Source organism: Bombus vancouverensis, chromosome 11 (genome assembly GCF_051014615.1).
Source record: "Bombus vancouverensis nearcticus chromosome 11, iyBomVanc1_principal, whole genome shotgun sequence".
Lineage (NCBI taxonomy): Eukaryota > Metazoa > Arthropoda > Insecta > Hymenoptera > Apidae > Bombus > Bombus vancouverensis.
Window position 1 is genome coordinate 4,485,828 of NC_134921.1, and position 26,465 is coordinate 4,512,292.

Here is a 26,465-nt window from a genome sequence, read left to right on the forward strand (position 1 = left end):
TCCTCTAACTTCCTGAAAAGGTAAAAAAGAAGGAAGAAAGGAAAGACTACAGTAGAAGCAGCCGGTAATAAAGTATCTTTGATCGAGAGAGAAAGGGAGAGAGAAAGGAGAAGAGACATTGAAGAAATCGGAAAAAGGAAGAAAGATGGAAAGCTCGGTAGAATCGGAAGAACGACGAAGAAAGGAGATGGTAGAAAGGAGATGGTGATCGGGAGAGCCGCCCCTCTCTCGTCCGGTAGATAATTAAAAATAGTCCCCGCGGCTCTTTACTCCTTTTTCGCGGCTCATTAAATCGACTATAAATTATGCATCGAAAATTACGGTCAGACCATCCGAATATCGGTACGAACAGAGGAGGAAGGACTACACCCCTTGGCCCAACGCGCCACGGCATAATAAGCAATTTGTAATCAAGAGGCGTCGTACGGGTGTTATAGTTAGTAAGAAATCCAATGGAAGTCCCGTCCCATCCGTGGACCATGCTGGGCCACGACGTCGTTCGTTTTCAAGAGGCTTGTACAACAGCGGTGGTTGTGATGGTGGCGAACGGTGGAACGGGGTGAGGTTGGAACGCGTAAAAAGAATTGCAAATTGCGAATTAGCATTATGTCCCGACTACTCAAATCGTTATTATCCTCGGAGTTCTACTCGGTGTAGCGCGGGCTCGACCCTGCCCCCGGGGATGCGCTTTGTCGTGATACTCGGCGCAAATCGGATTCACGTCGCTTCGAGTACTGACGCAACCAGTTATTACGCAGGAACAGGACGAAAATTAAATATCGTGCGTGCGCCTGGCCGCGCCTCGCCCTGCGCCTCGGCCCTGTTCCCTCGAAAAATAGCTGATAAACCAGGAAAGAACCGCATTGTTTCAGTCGGGGCTATCGAGGACTCTGACCCACCTGTTCTTCCTGTCTATCGGTTTTTTGAATGCATATCCAAAATGGGAACTTATATATGTATACGTACGCACATTTATGTTCGGGTCATCCCTATATTTCGGCTCTTTCCCCCTATATTTCGCCAAAAGGTTGATTTCGAAAGTTCAAAAGTTTCGCGCGGGTATGAAATATGTATTAATGTATTTGATTTTATTGCAGATCAATTTTGTTGATTATGTGTTGAACTATTGGAGATTGGAACTTCGGAGTTGTTATAGGAAATTAATCTTTCGAGTTAGTTCTAACTCGCCAACATGATTCGGAAATACACACGAGCCATACGTGTGTACATTACTTTTGTATATTTTATATATTGTTATTTTGAATTTCTTTTTCGAGTTTATGTTTATCATTATTTTCGTTTTACAATACCTATTGTTTATTTCGATTAATGTTTATAAATTTGCTTCGAGCAAATACGATTGAAAAACGACCAACAAATGAGAGATGTAAAGAGGTGGGAAGGAGAAGGAAGAGAAGGAGGGGAAGATGTTATTGAAGACTATACGAAGAACATACGTACGTATGCTACGAACTTAAATTTGATGATAGTATGAATAACAGAGACTCAGTATTAACTTGTTCGTTATAACCGAGCAGTTTCAATAATACCTAGATGTTCACTAGATAATTATCCTGACAAGCTCTTCGTATTATTGGGTTTTATTATTCTACTAAAATATTAGTATTTAAGTATTACAATTTCAATTGTTCCTTTGTTTACACGTAGAATTTGTTTCAAATAAAAACAAGGGTCAAACATATTAATATATTTATTATAAGAATATTATAAGAAGAATATATTTATTAAAAGTTCATATGTGTACAATTGAAGTTAAGTTCGATCGTAGTTCAGATAATACAGGCTCAACATTAATTTGTTCGTATAAACGAGCTACGGATAAGCGAGGTTCTAATCTATCTATTGAAGTAGTTGTTCTGTAAATTGTCTTTGTACGCATCTTATTACACGAAAGAACGAAAAAATGTTTGCTACAGGTGTGAACGCCACATAGGTGCGATCAATTAAATTACTCGTACACATTGCATGCACGCGTCGCGGTTAAGCGAACAATGTTGTATCATCCGCATTATTCCATCTATCCGATCGATCAAACGTATCCGGGCCGGTTGATAAACGCGCAGAACGCGCGATGAAAGCACTTCCAGCCTTGGTAACAGTCGGTTGTTCACAGTGGAATGAAAACCGGGAAGATTAAAAAGACGTGGAGACATGCGAATTCGGTTGCGCGTAGGACGCGGAAGTCTTGTGCAAATCGCACGGAACGCACGGACCGCGTGTCTCTCAACCGGCCGGACCGCGAAAATTTAAATAGTGGCCCCGTTGGTCATATTATTGCATTAATAAATGGAATTAGCGAAACAGTAAAGTGCTTTTAACGGGCTGTGTCTATCCTGACTTCTCTAATATGACAAATACACTACGCCGCTTTACCGGTTTCGGCGTTCTTGCATTCATTAAATGACGCCGGCAATGCGGTGCCGCGCGCGCCGAGGTTATTAATGGCACCGCATCAAAATCAATTTTCATTTGTTGAATACTTATGTACGTTGCAATCCAATTTGCACGGCCACGACCATGGATTGGCGATCTCTCACCCTCTTTCTCTCGCTTGTCCTCCCGCTTCATCCTTCTCTTCCGCAACTCCCCCTACACCCGTGAATTTTACTATAATTGAAAGTCCTCGAACATCCACAGACTAGATATTAAGATGTAACGCAAGGATGCTCGGATACTTGGCTAGTCTTCACCGAATAATTATTAAGTTTATCAAACTACCTTTTTGTCCGAAGATATTTTTCTCATTGGAAACTCTGGGTAGGACGCCGTTTTCGTTTGCACGAAACGAAGTTATGTCGAGAAATAAAATTATACGGACGAGCGGATCTTTTTTGAATGACCATTGTAATTTGGTTAACAGATTGATAGCTTACGTTATAATTGCTTCAAGTATAATACAATTTATCGGTGATCCGTGGAATTTCAGTTTAATCATCGCTTGACCTAGTATTCGTTCGGCGATCTTTGTTGGATTTTCGCGTTCCGCTATTGTTAAAACCGACGCTGGATGTAAATTAATCGAATAAAGAAGCGGGATCTGATATTCAAAACTGACCAGGACACAATTCTCGCATTATGAAGTCGGAATAAAAATTAATAATGCAAACAGAGGGGATTCTTCAGCGTGCTTGAAGAAACGTCTATAAAACACTTTCGTTTAATCGTTTTGACACTTTTTAACAGAATTTATTTAATTTAATTCGGTTTAAAATACACTTCGTATTTTTACATTAGAACCTTCCTATGTGATAAACTTGACAAAAGTTCGACGATCCATCGCCGTTTCTGGCTTCACGATCCAAAGGTCACGGTGAAATTAATAAATATCTGTCGGTAGAACAAGATCGATCAATTAACGAGAAATGGAAGGAGCCCGTAGTTAAGGGGGAAAAAGTCTGAAAAGATTTCCTCAGGTAGAAATGCATCTTGAGCCGGATCTTTTCCCCAGAAGTTGCGCGTAGTTGACGAAATAAAGGGTCCACGGGAATAATACCGCTACCTGGAGCCTCGACGAGTCAGCGAAGCGGCTGGAGATCTCGAAGGAACCTAATTAACTCGGCGCATTCGAATGAAATTATTTTTGCGCGATCGTCGTCGAGAAGAAGGAAGAAGAAGAAAGAAAAAGCAAGTAGAAAGATACGATAAGAAGAAAGGAGAGGAATATTACGAGTGAGACGATCCAAGGAGAGGAAAGAAAGAAAGGACGAAAGTTCGACTGAGAATCCACACAGACAAAGAAGAAGGAGGAAGAAAGGGAAGGTGGCCAGGGTGAGAAAGTAGCGGACGTCGAAGGACGCGAGAGGGCGAGATGAAGAAAGAAAGATAGAGGGCAGGAGGAGAAGTAGGTGGAAGGGCCGAGTACGCCGGCTCGAAACTACCAAACTACTTTTCAAGTTGCCCCCGCGGCCCTGGCAAGATTATAATTAAAACGTCGCGCGGTGCTGGATAATAAATTAATGCATAATTAACATAGCTAATTATAATACCGGCTGAAATTTTTCTCGTAACTCGCAACACACTGGTACACCTCGCATGCGAACCCAGCGCTGCCCGGTAATTTATGATCGGACATGAAAAATTACCGTCTCGGGGGGGTTTAATCATCCTCGAACCAACCCCTCCTTCACCTCTCGCTCTTCTACATCGGTATCGTCGACCTTTTGCCAACCAACGTTGGCTACACGTTCCCTCGTCAGCACACCCTCCCCTCTCCCAAGATCCGGTGGCTGAACTTAATAACTTATTATAATTCGAAGCAACGTCGTGAATATCTCCTAGTAGACGTTGGCCATTTTCGATCGTCGTTCACCGTGAATCGACTTTGTAGCTTCGAAACGGTGTTAAGACCGATGTTACGGTTAGATTGCACACGTGGACACAACCAGCGGGTCTGACGCTGCAGGTGGAACGTTTTATATACATGACGGTAATGTAGATTCATTGTGAGCTGTTTAAACGAGGAGTAATGTGCTCCTTTGTCTTGGCTAATTAACGCTGCAGTCTGATCGTCCGATGATGCTGTTAGTGTGTAAAAAATTTACGCGAAAGTCTGGTTCGTGTGATTCGCGATAAATACGTGGTAAATGAGTAGAAGATTGTAAAAGAGATTGATGAAAACAGCGAGAAATAGAGGGTGAGATATTCGAGGGGTGGCTGATGGTCAGAGAGGCAAATCGAGTTGACGAATGATGAATCTTAAGAGAGATGAGTTCGTAGATAATATTTAGGATTTCATTATGGTGCAGTAGAATGTAAAATAAAAATCGGTCGGATTTATGAAAATAGACGATGGGTAAAGCGGGATGAAAATTACATTTTGAGCCTCAAGCATACTAAAATGTTTGATATTTAGAAAGTCAAAATTTCTACGGAATATTTATTAGAATTTATTTGGAGATTCTCTATCTCTTTACGTACTGTTCCATTTTTAGTAAAAATAAATAGTATTATATTAATATTTACAAAAACTACAATTAATCTAACTGAAATTGATTTATATTCAACAATCGTAAATTTGTAAGTATAGATTCTTTAGTTAAAACATGGCTAGGGAAATGACAGACGGATAATATTATAGATCGACAACTCGACATCACCCTTTTCATCTTCTAAATCTTAATAATTGAATGATAAAATCTCAAAAAATAGCTCACAAAATGATTTATAGTCGTTATCCCTTAATAAATCCACGAGACTAATTCACTTACTCGCGATTACATTTAACTACCACAAACTTTTATATTCGCTGTCGATCAAATCCGTCTTCTTAAGAACTTTCTAGCTACATAAATCGATTAGCATTCCATGCGCAATTCTACGTGACACCTAAATATGTTGTTCAGAAAATACATTCATACGAGAAACAGTTTAAAACCATCGACTTTTCAAACGTCGGAAGATGAAAAGTTTCGAGATTCGTCGGCTCGCGATAATAGAACACGGCGCGTCCGTTAATTGACTTATAAAAAGCTTAAATAATTAAATTAGCATTAAAAGCCGCCGCGAGCCGGCCCTCTGGCTATCCTATAATTCAACATTGTGCTTTATTTTCCTCGCAGTGGCAGTAACGTGAAAGCTACCGCCGCTGCCTCCGTTGCCACCGCTGGTCTTTTTCAAAGCGGACATACCGCACGCGCGTTAATTCATTAGTCGTCGCTATACATCGTTCTCGCGGAAACTTGCCCGGTTTTTAGATTCTCTCTGTCACGGCTTTTCGAGAGCGATCCATCCCTCCGCCTACCGAAACGGCTGCCTGCCGGCCCCCAAACCCCGATCACGTCACTTGGCCGCTTGAACGTCGGCCGGTCGTTTCCTACGTAATAATTTACACTCCACACGGGCCGCTACTTTCCCCGCTCTTTGATGTTATTTAGGCGCGGCGATATCGGTAAACCGTGGAAGTAATAAGCGCGGCCTTTTTATTCTATAAATATTTAGGTGGCTGCGACCGACCAGGGCATCTCTGTGCCCATAAATCGATACCGCGGATCGATGCCTTGATACGTTGGCAAGGGTGTTCCCTCACTGTCTGTTGGTCATCGACGTGGTGGCCCGCGCTCGCAAAACCAACAATTTCTATGAAAATTTATAGAAAACTTCCATGTTGCCTATTATCGTTGTCAGAGTGTATACTTTATACATATATATATATATACATAAAAAATGGTATACATAAAAAAATGCACGGAATCGAACGATACGAGGAGGCTGTGTATGCAGGCTACGTAACAAAATACTCCCCCAGCGAGGGATATAACTTTCCTGGGACAACGGGGTCGCATCGTTTGTCGGAAAAATCTGCAAAATCGCCGGCCGTTAGCCGGTTAAAATCGCGCAACACGACGATCGCTTAGGCTAGACACGCCACGAATGCACTAGCGTCGTAGTAATTTGTCCGCGTTATTCGAACCGGTCGCGGGGACGATTTCTCCCTACGCCTCCTCGTCGAGCCCTGTCGACCGATGTGTGAGTGCGTGTATGGACATCGAAAAGAGAGGCAGGGGAGAGACAGGGGCTGGAGGCGACGGGCGGATACGGCGAAAATGCAGACAAATGAGTTAAAAAACGCAGGTTGCATCGCCGTAGTCGGCGTCGGCAGAGCGGCGTTGCCGGCGATTTGACATTGTCGAAAGTTAATCAATGCCCCCGTAGCGGGCTGCAGAGAGCCGAAAGAGAGCGACAGAGAGAGAATTAGGGAGCAAGAGCGAGAGAGTATAAACCGAGAGAAGGTTAGAGAGAGAGGGATGATAAAAGAGGAAGAGACAAGAGGAGAGAGAGAGAGAGAGAGAGAGCAGTGGTGTGCAGCTCCGCCCGTGTGCCGTTCCGTCAATTTTTTAAAATTAAATCACTATCTGTCCTTGTTAAATGCATTTCCCGGCTCCCCCGAAACTCATCCCTGGCCGGTAGATCCCCTCTCACCCGATGCACCAGCACCCCCGCAACTGCCGTTGATGCCGCTGGTCGCGCGTTCGCGCGCGCTATTGTGCCACTCTTCCCCCGTCGATCCACGTGCTGCGTCTAATGACAGACAGTTGGCCGCGAAAAAAAGTGTGTAAATCTGCTGGAACGAGACAGACAGAGATACACGGATGGAAGTGCGCGGTGATCGTCCATACACGAGTAAAGGGGGATCAGGTTGGATAGAGATAGGCGTTGGAGAAGGCAAGAGACAGATAGAGGAAACAACGAGCGGGACCGAGCAGAAAGAGTGGCAGTGGTAAGAGAGAGGAACCGCTTGGCGATGGTGAGGAACAGGACGGGAAGAGAGGATGAGATACGAAAGAGATAGAACCGCGCCATCGCGGCCTTCATATATAGATGGCGGTTGGTAGGTACGTTCTGGTCTGGCGGCGGAGCGGACGCGCGCGCGGCCATTCCGGTAAAACGCACCGGAATAAAAATAATGGCTGGAAATGGACACGGGGGGTACACCCGGCACCTCGTCATTTTTTTCTATTAGCCGAAACTTACAAACACCCGGGGCTTCCGGCCATTTCGGAGCGCCGCGTTCACCGCCAAACTGCTCCGCCGACCGTGTCCCCGCGTTCGTGTATCCAACGTCGAAATTCGAAACGCCGCGCCGCGCACCGCCGTGAGTTTCCCCGGCTGCAAAAATCGTGGCCATATTTTTGTTCGAGCTTCTCTGTCTTTTCCCTTTCTATTCTTCTTTGCTTTTGCTATCCCCAGTTTTATTTTTTTCGGCCGCCGCTGTTTTTGTTTCTGTCATACGCTCTGCACTCCTCGTTCAGAACCACCCCCGCCTCCTCTTGGGGAATTTTTTTTTTGATGCTATTGTTTCTTTACTTTAATTCTTTTTGTTTGTTTGTTCGTTAATTCTTTTTTCAACGCGTACAGACAGAAGGAGGAGGAAAACTCGCGATAGTTCAACCGCGCGATTAAAATGTCATCCGCGCGCTGCAAATGACGACACTTTTTTTCCGCGACGGTTTTCGAGCCGCGCGACCAGCCGCGAATAATTCAGTCGCTTCATTGTGGTTATTAATTTCGCGCGTGGCCGCCAGGAAAAAATGTGGCCGCGCAATGTTTCGAATGGTCCCAACTTATGCCCGCGTACTCCTCCAAGCGCCGCTGCCGTTACGTGCAATCGTCCTGTCACCCTCGATTTTCCGCCCGTTCAAGGGGAAATCAGAGAGATGAATGGCGGATGGTCGGCGATTTCGAATGGCAGAAACGCGCCGGAGACGAATTGCCTTGCGTGAATTTTCGTCAACGTTATGGCGAAGGAAATGGAAATTTAAGAAAACATTAAAACGATTAAGTAGTACACGAAGAGAAATGGATATTTTTTGTAAACAATATATTTGCGATACTTTCGATCGCTATAAACATTTTATGAAAAGAACTGATTTATTTATAGAAATATTACATTCATGATCTTGGTTAAGCAAAAATTAAGAAATTTATTATGTTACGAAGAATTTTGGTAAGAGTATAGAAGCTTTGAAAATGATCTTTTTTCTCCCTTGCTTTTCTTTCTAATGAGAAGAGGAATTTAAAAGCTGTAGAGAGATGTATTTTTTTCAAGGTTAGAATCGTGGCAGAGTTGTAAGACGAAGCGTGGGAAGCTCGAAATGGGAAAAGTAGAGAGAGCTTTAAACTCGTTGAGGACCTTTGTAAGTAATTTACACTGCTTATACTGGACTGTTGCAACCATCCTCATTGTTTTAAGAAAACTCTACGAAAAGAATATAATTCTAAATTAATAAAAACAGAGGTAATAATGGTACTTTATGACAGACAGAAGATCAGTTTAAGAATTTTTAGAATGTAGTTATGATTCATTTTAAGTCTTTACTTTATAATGTTTTTAATCATAGCTTATAAGATACTAAGATGCTGTACATGGTCCTTGATACAACAAATCGAAACTTGTTCAGTCGTGTTCATAAAAAATATGAATTTGTATAAATATCTGGAGTCCACTCATACATACGTACATATACCAAGACCTAAAATTTTATTCTGTTACGAGCATCGAATTGTTATATTTTAATCCCGCTCTGCTTTTAGCAGGCAAAAAGGATTTGCGATGTTTCAAGAAGATTTTAATATACGCTTAAAATGAGAAATCACGCGTATGAACTTGAGATATTTGTTAGAAGAATAAAATTGAATCGAAAATGATCGAAAGAACGAAACAGGAAAATGTGGAATTTTAGAATGAAATGTTTAAAGTATGTTAATATATGAGGATAGCACAACGATGTGTCTTGTGGTATAATAAATTATAATTATAATTTGATAATTCGTTGCCGTTGCTTGCCTTTTAATTTTTCAAGTTTCTCTTTCCATTTCTTTTTGTTTGTGGCATTTATTTGTTGTGTGTGGTAATTTACTTGAATATGTTTCAAAGTAATGCTGCAAAATACAATTTTTCAAAATGCAGTGATATAGAAGGATAGATCAAATGGATATTCGCCAAGCTATTGTCTATTAAATAGCTGATGTTAATTTGTCGACATTGGTTTTTCATGACCATCGAAGATTAAAATATCTTCATTTTCTATTCCAAGAAAACAATCAAACCTAACAACAGTGATATAAAAACAGAAGGGATGTAAGGAATACGAGCGTTCCCCATCGGGATCTCGTTCCAACTCATTCGTATGCGGGCCGAAATGCCGTAAGACGTAACGTACGTGTTTCGTTAAGGCGGATCAGGCGAAGGGTACAGAGGAAATTATGCACAATTAACGTCAGTCAAGTATACTTATGTTACCGTCGCGTTGACCGATACTTTATATACACCGATGGTATTCCGCGAATTTGATCGTGCACGGATATATCTTCCATAATCATATACGACGACGTTGCCCTTAAACGGGCGCAGGATAAAGAATCCTTGAGATAAAATTAACGATGTTCCTCGAGAACGTGATGGATCTGACGATCGGACGTATATTCGCCCAGATTATTGACCATTCGTATCCAGGTTGTTCCATTGTAATTCGGCTGGGTGCATAACGTCGATTAACTGCCAGCATGCATCAATGCTCGTGCTTCGGGTTAAAGTGACTCATCAGTAGGAAGTGGTGCATCGATAGCCACCCTCTTACGTTCGAATCGTCGTTAATATTGTCCGCCACGAATGCAATCAACCGACATAATAACCATTCCGTCGTCCTGACAATTCGTAGATCGCGCCGTCATAGAACCCTATTCGTTTCACGGTTATTTCATCCGATATTCCTCTATATACCTATATTATCAGATATAGTCGCTAATGATACGACTATTGGTAGAATAGGTCTTACCTGTTATTTTCAATACAAATCCGATTATGGAGAGAACTAGTTTCTAAGATTGTAAATTTTGCAATGAAATGAAGGTGGAATATCTAGACCTAGGAATTGTTATCCTTGTGGATATTTGACAATTCAAGGAATCTAAGAGTAGATCGATAGCATTTTTATCTTTTGCACTTTGAAAATTTTCATAATACGGTCAACCAAGAATTCCAGCACATTCTCGTAGTTGTCGAAACTAAGTTCGAAAAGGAAGGTTATAAATATCTTTCCTGTTGTTTTCATTTATCGAGGTTATTCGATGTGTAAACAGAGAAAACTCGTGGATAAATTGTAAGGCAGAAAATATATTTAAATAGAAGTGTAATTATAAGTAAGAATACAATTTGAGTTGGTCCAGATCCGCACGCTAGCTGTGTTACCCAATAACTGAAAACCCCGAAGCCAACATCGCCTGTCTACTGTTTATGGTCTGACTTCGTCGCAGTCTTTTGTCTATACGCTGTCGATGGCTTCAGTGCTTGAGAAAACTAAAAAGACCAGATGTAGAGTTTTCTTAGAAGCGGTAACCACTTCAACATCATTCATCGTCAATGAAAATAGTGTAAGATTTAAATAGTATTCTCTAAAACAGATCAGTTTTAAAATTTGTAATTCGTCGTAATCATCACGTTTTAACATATACAATAATTTCCTTCTTGAAAGATAATTTTTCAATCTCGGAGTACATAGAAAACCTTGTAGCAGCGCCCACCGACTCATCAAGCTATAAATATATTTCAAAAATCCATCGTAAGCGTCGATCGTTAAAAATCCGATTAAAATAAAAGGATTACAATACAATGTCAGAATGCATAAAGAGCGTGGTTGTCGCGCGAGTACGATACTACAATGAATCTCAAGAAAGGGCCCGCGGAGGTTGCAAGAGTCCCGTCGAGTCGGAGAGCAAATCTGATTGGCTCATGAATATTAAGTTCGGCCCGCAATTATTATCTGCGTTATAAATCGGGCGACCTGCCTCGGCAGCCTTCTCGAGAGCCCAGGCGTTATTATCCGCGTTCGCACACTCGGATGAACCACAGCCTGTGCACGGTATACACGATTCCGACACACAGAGAAAAACGAGCACACAGAGACGTATAAACACGATTGCACGGTCGCTCGTGCTGTATCTTCACGCAACGCTCGCGATTACCCCCAAGTGTTAATTACTAATCTCGCCTCTGCTAATTATAATTAACGCCTTTCGGCTTGGAATGGCCTCGACAGCGCCGATGGAACGATGCAAAACGAAAGGACAGATCGAGAAGGATCGACGGTGCGCGAAGCTTAAAGGAGATCACAAGGATTCTTCTGCCGAGTCTCAGTTCGAAGAGGCAACGAACGTATTTTGGACCGGTTTCCAAGTCTATTTCTCGACGCGTTTCTCGCGAGTTTCGCGAGCTTGAAATCCAGATACACGAGTTTCCACGCGTAATAAAGGGGCTGTTGATCGAACACCGATCATAATTCGATGAGGGAAAATTTGCATTCCCGGGCAGGAGTATTTCTTTGATTAAGTAACCTAAGCGGTTTACGAGTTCTCTGCGCGCGGACGATCGAGTTAATGCGCTCTGCACGAGATAATGCTTGTCTATGCTTGAGAGAATCGTAATCTAGCTTTATTAGCAAAGTCCCTTGTTTATTGCCACGATTTTTAACTCCTTCCCAGAGAGCCTTTCATCGCCTGTGGGAAATTGATTCGTATTGCTGTTCTGCAGATCGATTGGTTCTCTCGATACGGTTCTTCAAATGCAATAAATTATAGCATTTTAGAAATTTGCGTTTAGAAATATAGTTTAAAAATTTGAGAAAGAGTTTTGAATGAAAACTTGAGATGAAAATTTATTAGAATATCATCTAGGATTATATGAAGAATTTTGTAATTGATCATATATGACATTATTTGAATTTAACTTTAAATGTTAAACAGTTTCGAAACTATGTTGTATTGTCTTTGTAATATGATATTTATTTCGTCACATTTATGTACGTATAGTGTATTTGAACACTTCCTTATGTTTGACAAAATATAATTACAAAATTATGGGTATTTACTGTAATTACTGTATAGAGTATAGTAAAATTCGTACACCGTGTGTATGTGTGTGTGTTTCTCTAAGTGAATTGAAACGTGAGGATACTCAAATATGATATTGTAGACAATGCCGTGCGAAAGATATAAATCGATTAGAATATTTTATTACTCGAAACTTTGCTGATAACATTTGCCTTAATTATTCATAAACCAACTTGCAAACTATATACGTTCGAAAGAAAGAACCGATGTATTGATAGAATCCTGCAACTTAAAATTTCCAATACTATTGTTAAAGGAAACGAGCAACAGGATAAAACAATAAAAGAATCGTCGCCTCATGCAGTTTTAAAGAAACAAAGCGGAATCACGGGTCAAAAAGGGACATTTTCCAGACTACAGAGAACGGTCGCGGTCGTTTGAAGCACCGACAGGAGCGCATTTTCGCCGTTAGGCTCCCCATGTCGCATTATCATCGGCATTTGAGGCTGACGTTAGCCAGGGTAAACTGAGGGCTACCTGCTGCATCGTCCAACTCCCGCGGCACTCTACGGGCAGCGCCTCATTAAAATATGCAAATACACAGCTCTCGGCTGGTCCGTTCTGTTTCCTTGCTTCTCCTGCATGCCACGTAACGCGCGTGAGCTCTTTCGCGCCAGCGTTCGCGCTCCCTCGCTCGTCGAAATGTTTACGATCACGGCGAAATTAAAAGTACCGCTAAAATATTGCCCCAATACTTATATGTGCTCTGTGAGAGGCCGATAGGTGCCCTCGAACCTTCTCCTTAAAGGCTCCTACTGTTCGAAGGCTAGCACGCGGAACGATTACATTGGATACAGTGAGGTAGACTTGAAACGGCGTGAACACACCACGGACAGTTCACTTAAGGGACTTTCAAACCGTTTAACTTTGTTACAACGCCGCTCGATTCGCCTCGTTTATTCTGCATTCAATGCAACCGAGTGATCGCATGTCCGTCCAACTATTCTTCCTAACAGAATTGCAAGCTTTGACATTTGAAGATTATAGAAGGAAGACACGACGAGTCATATTTTTATCAAGATTATACAAACGCATTCTATTCGATTTTAGAATGAAATATTTTTATTACGCTCCGTTCATATAAAATCTTGAGAATTTATACAGTATGTTGTTTCTATATTAATTACGTACTAAGATACGCTTTTCTTTACTTACCAAGTAGGTAATGTAAAATTCAGAAAATCATGCGGCCTTCATTTGTTTTTCATCGAAATGTATGATACATTTTTCTTTTCCCATTTTATGTCGTATCTTTTTATGCGAGTTCCCAAAGGTGTTCTTGTATTTTTTTATAGATTACGATTTGGTATATGTTTGTTTATTTATTTATAGATGTAATATAAATTCTTTAGTGCATATGAAACATGTGAGGCAACTTTGTTTTACATGACCATTGATTGCAAGACTGTAAAAGTGGTATGAGAACTGAACTGGTCAGACGTCTCGCTGAAATTATTCCCATTAATAATAATGTAATTAATAAGTGTAATTAAAATGGCAATAAAATCTGAGGTGTGATTCTTATAGAAGGTTATAGTGTTTTGCAATTACGGCGATGTGGATATATTTAATTTAATTCATGGAATTTCAAGACAATAATTGGCGACATACAATATAAATTGTCAAATAAATATACGAGAGACAAGTACGTGTTGCTATGATGAAAATAATATCAAAGATCCCATTCGATGAACTTCAATAATACCAAAGAATTTATTCTCAAAAATTCCATTGGAAGAAATTAAAAAATTCCAGAGAACTCAATAATCTATCCTAGATTTAATTAAGTCTAAAAATTCCAAAGGATTCAGTAACTTATTTAAAATCTAGACCTAAATGATTCTACAAAAACCTAGTCTCAAAATGTAAATTCGTATCAACCTTTATAAAAGGATCTCGAGCCGCTTTTCACAATCGCGAGACATCGATATTTCGGACTCATCAGCGACATCGGCTCGGCGTCACCTTATCCACCAGGTAATCCGCGACAACGAGCACGATTTAAGGACTTAGCCGCGCGCGACTGACGGCCGATCGCGATAAACAAGTTCGTATGGATTTACGGAAGAGGTATGGGCCCCGTGATGCCGCTCGAAGGAGTTGCAGTTGACGAGCAAAACGAGCTTCTTTCGGACAGGTCCTCCGGGCGGAGCTTCGCCTCTGGGCGCATTCGCCGCGTTGCTCCTCTTCGTCTCGTCGCGATACCATTCGGGACTCGATTGGCTGACAACGAACGCAGCGCGCGTGTATGCCCTGTTCGCGCTTAACCGCAATGATTTTTACGATCTCGATCCGCTAACGAGTAGCCCAGCGCCTATTCCATCGGACCTTATGCGACGATAATTCTTCATTATCGTACATTGTTGCGAACAGTTGGACCATGGCGGCGTTTCACATCCGCTCGTCTAAGTCATCGGATGAACCGTACGCAGGAGTGATTTTTTACCGAGCTGCTTGGTAATCAGCACGCATTTTAATTGCCAATTCGTTTTATTACTCGCTGTGCTCTTTTTCATGGTGGATAATTTTGACGTTTATGGGAGACGGGGTGACTAATCAGGCTACAAAGTAGTCTGGCTTCAATTTGGTATTCGTTAGGCCGCCGCGCTTTGTGTTCCGTTGTACTCGTTAAGAAGACGAAAATGAAGCGCGGGATGATTACATGAGAATTCAATTCTTGAACGGTCCTTTAATGTGCCTATGGAGTATCGAAGTCCTGGCTGATCGGTCAACGAGATAGCATCTTCCAATTGCCGTAATCGCGGAAGAGTCGTCCTCTTGGTGCCGTAGTTATTAACCTCTCGCTTAATGGCATCAACAAAGTGATGGGATTTGATTAGCTTGCGCTCGATTCTTCGCGATGTGGCACTTAAATTTGTTGGAAATAAGCCGTGTGTTTCTAATAACATAATAATTATGTTTCATGTATTCCTGTGGTTATTCTTGTGATCATTTTCCACAGTTCAATTCTTATTTTCATTTGTTACATATTCTTAATTTCAATGTTGTATATCAATGTTGTATATATTCAAGTAAACTTTCCTAAATTCAGAAACTCGTACTAGCCAAACTGATATTTCACCATGTTATATTTCACGAATATTTAACATTATTTCAATAGAAAATGATGCTTTTTATAACAAATTTTAATCAATCTTATTGATTTATTTTATACGTGTACATTCATTTTTTTTTCTAAATTGTACCACTAGTGTGCTGGAAACTTGTGATGACTTGCTACATCTTAAATTAGCGTAATACTTAAGAACATAAGTTACATAGTTGTTAAATCATTGGATAACTACAGTGGCTACAAACGGTATTGATACATATCCTTATCTCCAATGAAGAGTTCTTTGATCAGGATCAACATTTCGTTTTCACAGTGTAATATTTTTGTAATTCTGTGAATCTTCTCATATCAAAATACTACTAAATGATACGAAATTTAACGTATTTGGGACTAAATAATATAATTTTCGTGTAGATGTTATAATAAACACAATGGTATTAAATACTTTTTGCAGCCATAGTATGTAATTTTATATAAGTTAGTGCAAAGCACAAATCAATATCACGAATTCGTACAAACCTTAACGAACTTTGGAATATCGTATTTGGATATCGTAATACTCCTCTCAAAAGATCAGTCGCATCTCACACTTGTCACCTTCAATTTTGATAATTACGTAACACTATATCGTAAATCTCTTAGACCATCCAAAATAATTTCTTTCTCTTCTATTCCTCAACCACCACAGATAAGATATCCTCTTCCTCCTATTAATTGTAAGGTACAGTATCCTTAACAAATTTCTCTACCACCCTTTCAAGAATTATACAAGCTCGCATAAAATGATCAGAAAGTCTCGCAACACCTCGTGTAGAAAGCAACAATGTTGCAAAAAAGTAGCCGTGCAACGTCTCAACGCGACACGAGAATTAATTACTCGGCTCGAGTTAACCGTGGTGTACGGCCTACTTGGAGCAGGGTATTTTACTTATTAATGGACACGGAACGAATTTCTGAAGGTGTGGTCCGAGGACAGCTGACCGTACTTTTCGCGTTACGTTTTACGAGCATGATTTATTACCCGCGCGACTTCTGCGTGCGTATAATTCCATCGCGGCGGTAATGGTATCCTCGCGAGGTGGAAATCATCCTGCACCTTGCGAGACCGAGCTGGACAAAGAACCGGGCTTCTTCTCGACGTGCTAATTATGCGAGACGAGGCGCAACCTTCTTCGTGTTGCGTTGAAATTGGTTCACTTGGACGGGTTCCCAATTGCCACGACGATATAAACGCCAACGATGCGATGCGATGGAAGGATACCAGCCGCGGCTTCGACACTCGTTACATTAATGCGCAATTTTATTGCAGAACCATTTTTAATTGTGCCTTTAATGACAAGTCAGATCATTTTAAGTTGTTTTTATTTGCCTCCGTTGTTAGTATTACATTATTTGAGTTTCCTGCACGTTCTGTTTTCGACTGAGTAAGGATAGAAACCTGGTTTCTTCGAGCAATTGAGTATTTAATTAACGTTGCTAGAATTTTCTTGCATAATAATTTATTAATTAATTGACATGTCGCAGATCTAGAATTTTGTTGCGCAAATAATTTCCATTAAGTGTAGAAAACTGTTCTGTGCTGTTGGTTTTACAGTCTATAACATAATTTCAGATTCTGAGATATTTTTTAAACATTGCTATAATGGAATTTGTATAAATATAATGAATACTGTTCGAAAGATGAAAGAAAGCAATTAATAGAGCAATGAGGAATATTTCAGAATGACTGAGCTTATTTAAATATGCTTAAAATAAAGATTAGATTTTTTACCGTGAAAATTACATAACATTTCTTACAATTTTACAATTTAATAATTTTATATTGAATAGCATAATTAAATATGCGGTAGTCTGCGAAATTCACTTGCAAAATTTCATTTATTTTTTTGGATCTTTAATATTCAACAAATAATAATAATTTATTTGTAAAAAAGGGGCGAGGTTTCTCTTACAGAACATTTTTAATCGCAGAAGCTTCTTCTGAATTTTTTATCCATTTTTTCCTAGTTGGAAAGACATACGGACTTTTTAATATAATTTCTTTGATGATTTATTTCAGTTTAAAGCGTACATACTTCTTAAGGAATACTGTATTTTGCAAAAATCTTTGGACGAATATACAAGGCACTTATTTGGTATTTTTAAAGGTACTTGACTGTAATCACTGGTAGAAGGAAGATTGACGTAAACGTGGACACATACATACAACTGAGCAAATACTGGAAGGTTAATTCTTACACGGTAAATAATATAATGATGATTTATAAGCAGTCTCATTAATCAGGACTCGTAATTAGTCGGTTACACGAATACCTGGAGAATTGTCGGACTTGATTTCCTTGAAATCACCGTGAAACTATCTTTTTGCCGAATTTTTCTCATTTATGTCATAAATTATAGTCTGTTCTGAATACCATGGATAAACAAGATTTCTTAAACATGCTCGTCTATCAAACAACTTAGTTAAGGTATATTAAGCAAATATTTCGATCATGATCTCGTAAAAAGAGCCTTCAATTTACATATGTCCGTTCGTAGATCACCGTTAATTTACGCGACACGAATTATGTTAATGTCTCGTTACTTAAAGGTACCGTTAGTTAAGAACGAAAACGCTTGACAGATAAATTACCGCGATAAAGGAAATGGATATTTGTACGCTTCCCTTCGCCATGATCCTCTCCGCATACCTTCATCGTTCAGTCAAAGAACAGGCTGGCAAGTATGTATTAAAACGTATAATACAAAATATTGCATAAGATTGTACATTGACTTATCGAGAAGTAGCATTAATCGACGTCTTAGGATTATCTCAGTTATTTTAACTATTTCACCAATGAACATTTCTTGAGCTAGGAGAAACAAATTTTTTGGTAATTATTGATAGTAAACAATATAAGGGGCAATGTATTAGTGAGTAATTGTCAGACTGCAAATTTCTATGCATTTATGGGAAATTTAATGCTATAAGAAAACGTAGAATACACGTAACATGCAAATATACATGTATATAAAATTTCTAAAGTACTGTTCTTATTATAATATTTAGTAGATGAAACAAATTCTTGCCTAGCTTCTAGTCTTTTAATTGTATTGATACGCGTATGAATCTATATAAAAATTTGTGGTTTTAAGTTAAATTCTAATAGTTAAAATCTAAAAATTATTAAGAACTATTTTTATGGAAAAATTCATGATTCCTGTGTCGATCGTTGGATTCTATCCGCCACGGTTTTCACGGAACCGATATAAATGTTGATGGAGGTTGCAACGCTGCTAGGTGTCTTGTACAGCCTCAAAAGCACTTAATCACAGTTAGCCTTATTGAGCTTACAGATTTATCCACGCCCAGTAGCCTCAGTCCTATCATACCAAGCGGATGATTACCCAGCTGCGTGCCGAATGACGCGAAAAACCTGCCAGGAAGGTGTACAATAAAATGCCGGCAGGCCACTTCATTATGTGTTCTCGTAACGCATTCAAATAACGCGTAATAGCAGTATAGAGCCTTGTGGCGTCTACTTGGGACTCTCCTCTCGGTGAAAATAATATCAATCGTAGAGTATCACGTATGTGTGATTTTCTTCTGGAAGATCGAATGGTCGGTTCAGCTTCGAGAAGACCGTCTTTGCTTTGTTTTTCTTTCGTTATTCTTCGCGTTACTTTATTTAATATTAAAATTAAAAACAATTTTGTTGCGATGGCGATATCTTTGAATAGTTCGCTGGAAAGAAAAATTAGAGTTTCGTTCGAAGTTTGTAGATTTTAATTTGCTGGTAGAACGTGACCAATGCTTGGTATCCGTCTTGTAGAGATAATTTTATAATTAATATGCGGGTTAAATGGTATCAAGTTCTAGTCGAAGATGTAGGAAAGTTAATTTTGTTAGAGGCAGAAAGTTTATTCCTGGTAATTTAATCAATTTTCTTTTGTGATGGTTCTTCATACATCATCGGTTCTAATCGTAATTAAAGCAATTGGTTTTAATATTCTTAATGGGAAAATCGAAAGAACGTATTCGTGCTCGCGGCAAGTTGATGCGAAGTCTTATTTTTGGAAATTCAATTTTTCCAAGCTCTGGAAGTATATGAATTCAAGTCAAAGGCATTTATTAATTCTCATAAGTTATTATAAGTTGCATTAAAAACCCCAATTATAAAAGAAGAAATTAATCCTGCAGGTTGAAACTCGAGAAATCATTAACAGCTCTGAAAATTAAGGGTTATTTCATTCTATTACTAGAGTCAATTAGAGTCGCTGTATGTACATTAAGGGATAATTTAATTACGATATAACCTTATAGAATTATAACTTCCTATTTAACAAAGGTGTAAAATATTTTCTTCATTTCTATCGGCAAGGACCAATCATCTAATACCTATTTCCTTTGTCACTGGTACTAACTACAACTACTATATACCAAGGATTATTTTACTTACAGCATAAGTTCCATAATGACGATTTTTAATAAACTTACAGACCATTTTATAAAAACAGTTTATCACAAAATACTGTCTCCATAGCAGTTCCCATGACAAAGCCCATTCCTGCATAGGATACAATGTACCCACCGCCATAAGAATATTAGCCATTTAGAATCCAGGTCCCGGAGTAGAGCGAGGATCACATTAAGAATCGTTGCACCGGCTTGAAAATCGGAATTAATATCGCGTCACCATTCATCTTATCTCCGGGCAATTTATCCCCCTCCGGGCGGAGGGGGTGAATAGCAGCGGCGCGGATTTTTGTTAATGCGTAATTGAATTTACGGAGCGTGTCTACTAGATTGTATCTCTGCCCTATAGATTTCAGCCGGGCGATAACCTTGGGAAGGCGTGGACGGTGGTTCGATTCAATTCCCATTTATAACACCGTCACATCGAAAGTGGCCGCCGTAAGTATACTCGCCCAGCCGACTACTAAATACACACACAAGTGTCCCGCGAGCCTTTCCATACCTGTATATACCGATACACACGCTTAACCCTCGCCGCGTATTTCTATACGATGTATTCGCGTGTATATGTGGCCGCGGGTACACGAGGCCGTGGTAAAATTCAATCAACTTCTTGCTTTTTATTTTTCTCTTCTCTTTCTTTCTCTTTCTCTCTTTTTCTCTCTCTTTCCTTCTCCCTTTCCAGGTTGGAGGCTTGGGACAACTCTAGATCCCTCGTCAAATACTCACGGATACCTGTTCGCTTTCTGATCATGCAGTAAAGAGTAACACGTCGCTCGGTTGCTTGGCCACTCATTAATATTCGTTCTCTAATTGATACGTATATCGATACCGATCTCAGTGCCGATGGAACGAGCCTCTGATCGTCTTCTACCCTTCTGATACGGGTTAATAATTCTCGATAATTCGTCGGACTTAACTTTTTCGTAATGAGAGTCGAAACGAAGTTCGGAAGATAATAACTCGCGAGTTTTTGCCCGGAAGCGGTGATAAAAAAATGCCACTTGTCCCCTTGTTTAAGTCAGAAGGGGGTTGATTCAAGGCGAAATTAGCGGGTGACGCAGCGGACGAAGGAAAAATAAATTCCCTCTAATCGTTATCGAGCTAACCGAGTTTTTCGTCGGCGCCACCCCGATCCTCGATATGCATTATTAATACGCCACTGTATCATTATGCAATTTAGTTGCCATCATAGTTGCTGTAATTTATCGATGTATCCGGAATGTAACAATTAATCTTGCCCCACCGTAAGGATATTCAATTCCGCGGTGGTATGATTGCGATCGTATAAGTAACGCGATCGACATAAATCGCAGGACTTCTTGTAATTTCGATCGGCGCTTGTTCCGTCTGACGGTTCATTTTGTTTAAGTACTCGATCCCCTTCTACTTTAATGACCACTTTATTCTATAAGCGTTCCATAAATTTTACTACTCGCCGGTTTTCGGCCGTGTTCCTTATTACTGAATTAAATTGTTTCTTGAATGCACGAGGGAAAGTTTCAAGCTTAAATATTTCTAAAATTTAATTTTATCGAAAGTTTTGACAATTCTTTCTTATTCCGAGGAGTATTCAAATTTAAATACATGTCTACGGGAAATGAATGGAAAAGGATTTGGTTCCCGTTAGAAGAGTATCAGAATTGTGGAAATTAAGGAATTTTAAACCCCGTATTGAATGAAAATTATTTTGAATATTTTATATTCAAATCAAACAATTTAGAAAATATGTTTTAGATCCATTCATGGACAAACTTTTGGAATATGCTATCTATTTATAGAAATATTTATCCATAAAAAGTTACTGAATCATAAAGGAATGCCTCCTATTCTACCTACGCAACTCAATTTTCACCACTACATAGCAACAATCGTAACATTCAACTTCATTTACTTAAATTTGAACAATTATCAAGCAATAACCTTAAGGTCTTTGTATTCCATTTATGTTTCAATAATCGATCGTTCAAATCGAAAAGACGGACGCGACGGCAACAGCATCGGATGTCTGACAAGAGTAGGCAGTATTTCAAGTCAACGCCTCTGATTGTCACTTAACGAGGTAACAGCCCTTAGGCAAATTGTTAGGGCCGATCGGACGAGCGTGTTAAGCTGGCTGGTAACGCGATACCGCGTGGGCAGCTCTACACGAATGTTAATTGTTTACCAATGATAGTTTATGAAGGCCATGATTCAGATAACCGAGCATTGCAGAGTACCTGAAAGAACATCGATTCGACATTTTCTAACGAGTACACCTACCGCGTCGCGTTCGGGATATCGCAGTATAGCTCGCGGACGTTTTACTTCAAAATCTCGGCTGATCCGGTTCGAGGCTACCGATCTATTTGTCTTTCGAACACTGAAACTCGAACGCGATCACTGTTAGGTTCTAGGATGTTCTCATTTAATATGAGTTATTCTAATTCTCGCCAGCCACGATAATGGCGTCTGGGATTTTTTGAAAGCTGATCGAAATTGATCCGAGTAGGATAAGAGAAGGATAAATGTTGAGTAGATGTAATGTTAGAAGCTATGGTATAAAACGAGATGCAACTTTCAAGGTGTAACGTTTATGGCGTATGTTATTGAATTGGTTGGATGATTTAGTAGCTAAGATCGTGTTTCGCGTGTTTATTATTTTAGTAAGCAAAATGGTTGTTTGAAAGTTGAAGTGGTTTCAAGGTTTAATTGGTGTAAACTTGGTCTAGCAATTAGCTTCATTGATCGGAGCACAATTTTGTAATAGAAGGTTATAACGGAATACTAATATTAATGTAAAGCTGTATTTTCTGAGGATTCTGGAAGGCGAGCAACCACAGTGTAATTTATAGAGCCCTAACTCTCTGGGTAAATATTAGATGTAAATCTTAGATGTCATCTTTTCGATTATTTACCAGCATATCCAAGAAGGATATTTTATTTTCTCTCTTTAGGCCTTGTAATAGTAAAAATATTCATATTAAATTATAATTCGTCTTTTACCTATAAATTCTATTTTAGTCAAGGGATTTTACAAAGGTTTTGTTCCAATCTTTCTATTAACATCTCTTAAAGACTATTTATCCAAAAAATTTACGACTTCATCACAATTTCAATATTCTGTGTTTCAGAACTTAATCCCATATAAGTTAATAAATTTTATAAAGCTTAAGTATCAACCATTATGGTGCAGGTCAGAACGTTGCGCTGATAAATAAGAAATAAAGAAACAATTAATCAGCAGAAATCTCAGTTTACGACCGGTTTTGCATTGACATTAAAGATATTGAAGACAATTAGTGAGGAGTGCAACATTCTAGTAAGAGAAAAGAAAGATGTATAGAAAACAATATAATATATATAATTTAGATTTGGAAACTACAGCAGAATTCCATTTACCCGGACTTGTAGGGTGAATAAACATAAATATATAAATTTTCCTCACTACCCATATATTATTTTCTGTTCACATAGTATAATAGTAACTCGCGCCCAGATAAATGAATTCAACCAGCAAAAGTTTAGTTAATCCGATATTAACTAAAATTTCATTCCAATAAATAGAGATAAATGAAGTTCTGCAATACTCTAATGCACGAAATTTGCAAGAAGGACAACCAACTACTTATCAAAAGCGCAATTCTTGATAGAACATGAAAACATATGGAAAGGAATATATATATATATTACATCCTAAAAATCATTTCAACGGATTAAATCTGTAAGAAGAGCAACCAAGCAGCAACGGTACCATCGAAATTCCTGAATCCAGCCGGAGATGGTTGGACATACATCCGTCGAAGAAATTCGTTCCGACGCACCGGCCAATTTCCCAAGCAGTATCACCAAGACATATCGAAGTTCTAAATTCACGATTTGCACCAAAGTTCGACACTGTTTGTGCAGCATACGCCACGGTTAGTTTGCTGGTGGTCACGTGAGACCAGGTCTCACGTCTTGTACCGGTACTATAGCTCACATTCTGTTGGCCGGACACTTGGCGACGACCCATCCCTCATCCCTGTCGTAGCTGTCCGAGCTTCTAGGCGCTGTCCAGTCACTGAACTCTCGAGCAACTTCTGTTATTATAAGTTAACCCCAGCCCCCGCGCGCGCGGCCAACTCCGCCACCAGCCCGCTCAGATTATGGCCATCAGCCAGCGACCCGAGATCTGGGTAACGCCGTACCTCAACTTCGCTTCGTTTGTATAAGGAAGTGTTTCAGGTCATCCGAAGAATAACACGTTCGACCTCTTGTCCGTTCTTCACTCGCTGCGTTCACCCGTTGCATTTCCGCTCGATTCAGAAGGGCTTGGAACTAGCCAGAGGGTTCAAACTTCGAAAGTAATCGTCATCCATTAAGGTTCCTTCCGTAGGACCTGCTAAATATGTACTTCATTAATGGCAAGGGTTAGGGTGTGTCTACTTGGGTGGATGAAGGGGATGAGAGGGATGATGTAAATACTAGGTGTAGAGATTTTGTAGAGGAATATTGGATAGTCAAGTGGAATTGTGCTTTAAGGTTTACTACGGAAATTGAATTTTATGAGTTAGGTAATCGCGTTTGCAGAGAAAGGAAGATAGAAATTGTGAAATTAATGACAAGGTAGATACTTTGTAGACGATGTACTGATTAAATCGTGGAATGTCGTTAGAATATCTTATCATTTCAAATGATTGGAATAGTTGGTCGTCGATGAATAGTTTTAATTTTAGAATAGATACTAAGTGTAGGGACATATAACTTTGTTATATGTGTAATTAATATATATATATTAGGTAATTGGGTCTGTAAAAAGAAGGAAGACAAAGATTACGTAATTAATAATTGGATACCTTCTTTGCAAATGTTCTGATCAAATTATAGAATATCGTTTGAATATTTTATTATTTAAATATTTCGAATAATTAGTAATCTTCACTGATGAATAATTTTAATTCTAGAATACTTCAGGATATTTAAATTTTATCTTATAATTGTCTGACATTGAATAATTAAATTCTCGAAAATTTAAATTAAATAAAAATTACACGCGAATAAATACAAAGCGAAGATCGTGATACATGCAAAATCATTGAATGACGGTTCACATATTAGCTCTTCGTTATTATTTTCATTTCATTACTATATATATATTACTATATATAGTAATATATATATATGTATATATCATCGGCGTTCAAATATTTGCCAATATTTCACTTTCACCTCGAATTTTCAGAACCCCACATACAACGACCGTAACGCAATATCCCATTCAAAATTCATAACGTCATCCGTTTACAATTAAAACGAGTGTACGAAGAGGTTCAGAATGACGAACCTTAACTACTACGGTTATGGACACACACAAATTTTAATAGCTAATAAGGAGAGACCTTTTGCTTAATCTAATACATACTTTATTAAAACGGCTTAAAAAGTTTTGATTTATTCTATTAATTTATAATGATACTTGAAAAGTATTATTACTACTAGACTGCGGATTCTTATGCAACTGCATATTTGTATTAACATAACTAAGGCACTTGGAATTTACATAAAGATTTGTTTCACTTTCAACACTTTTTATATGTTTGCACTATTACATTACATTTTGTACATTTTTGCGCTTTTAAATTTCCTGTAAGTGTTAAACTCCACAGTTTAATCATAATTGCAGAATGTAGTATCTGAAGAAAGCCATTCCAACCAATCAAAAACAACAGATAACTTTTCAAAAAGTAATATGAAAATGATACAAAACAGGAGAAACAATAATCTCGTAATTCTTCAAAACTTTTACAAGTCCTCGTGCCTTTTTTCTGCTCGAATCTTTGCGTATCACGTCTTCGATGTCTTCAGAATAGTCGAAACATTCCATGATGCGTTTATCCGGTCCGTTCACCTGGAAGAAATCTCATTATCCGTTGAACGAGTTTTACACAGGTTGTAATTACGTTGACGCTAACGATGTTTTGTTTGGAGAAAGAGGGGAGAGGGGGATGTTGCAGGGATCAGAAGGAATTATTCGAAGTAATCTACAGCGTTAAAAACCGGCGACGTGTTCAAGCCTTGAAGGACGGGGAACGTTTTTCGAGCGCGAAAGAGACGGGACGAGAAGCAGCTTTACGAGAGCAGAAAGTTGCTCCGGAGATATAAAGCAACCCAAGTCGCATATAACTTACAATCAGCCACGTTCCCCTGCTTGCCTTTTCGTTTCACTCCTAGGTCTCTTCTCGTCCGGCTACCGGCACCGATTTTTTACCATGGAACCTCGTCGTGGCATCGCGCGAGTCTTCGACTTAGCCAACGAATTTACGACCGCCCCGAACGCTACCCTAATTTAATGGATTCGCAATTTACCGTACGCGAGACGAGATTTCGATAAACCCTGAAAAACGTCACGCGAAAAGACTTTGTCACGAAATAATTTACCAAGATCGGTATTGTGATCTTTAGCTCGAATTTTTAAGATACATTTGTTGATACTCTATGATATGGATTTAGGATGCTGATGGAATTCGATTTGTCTTTTTTTCTTAGAAGCTGCAATGATTTGCATATAGA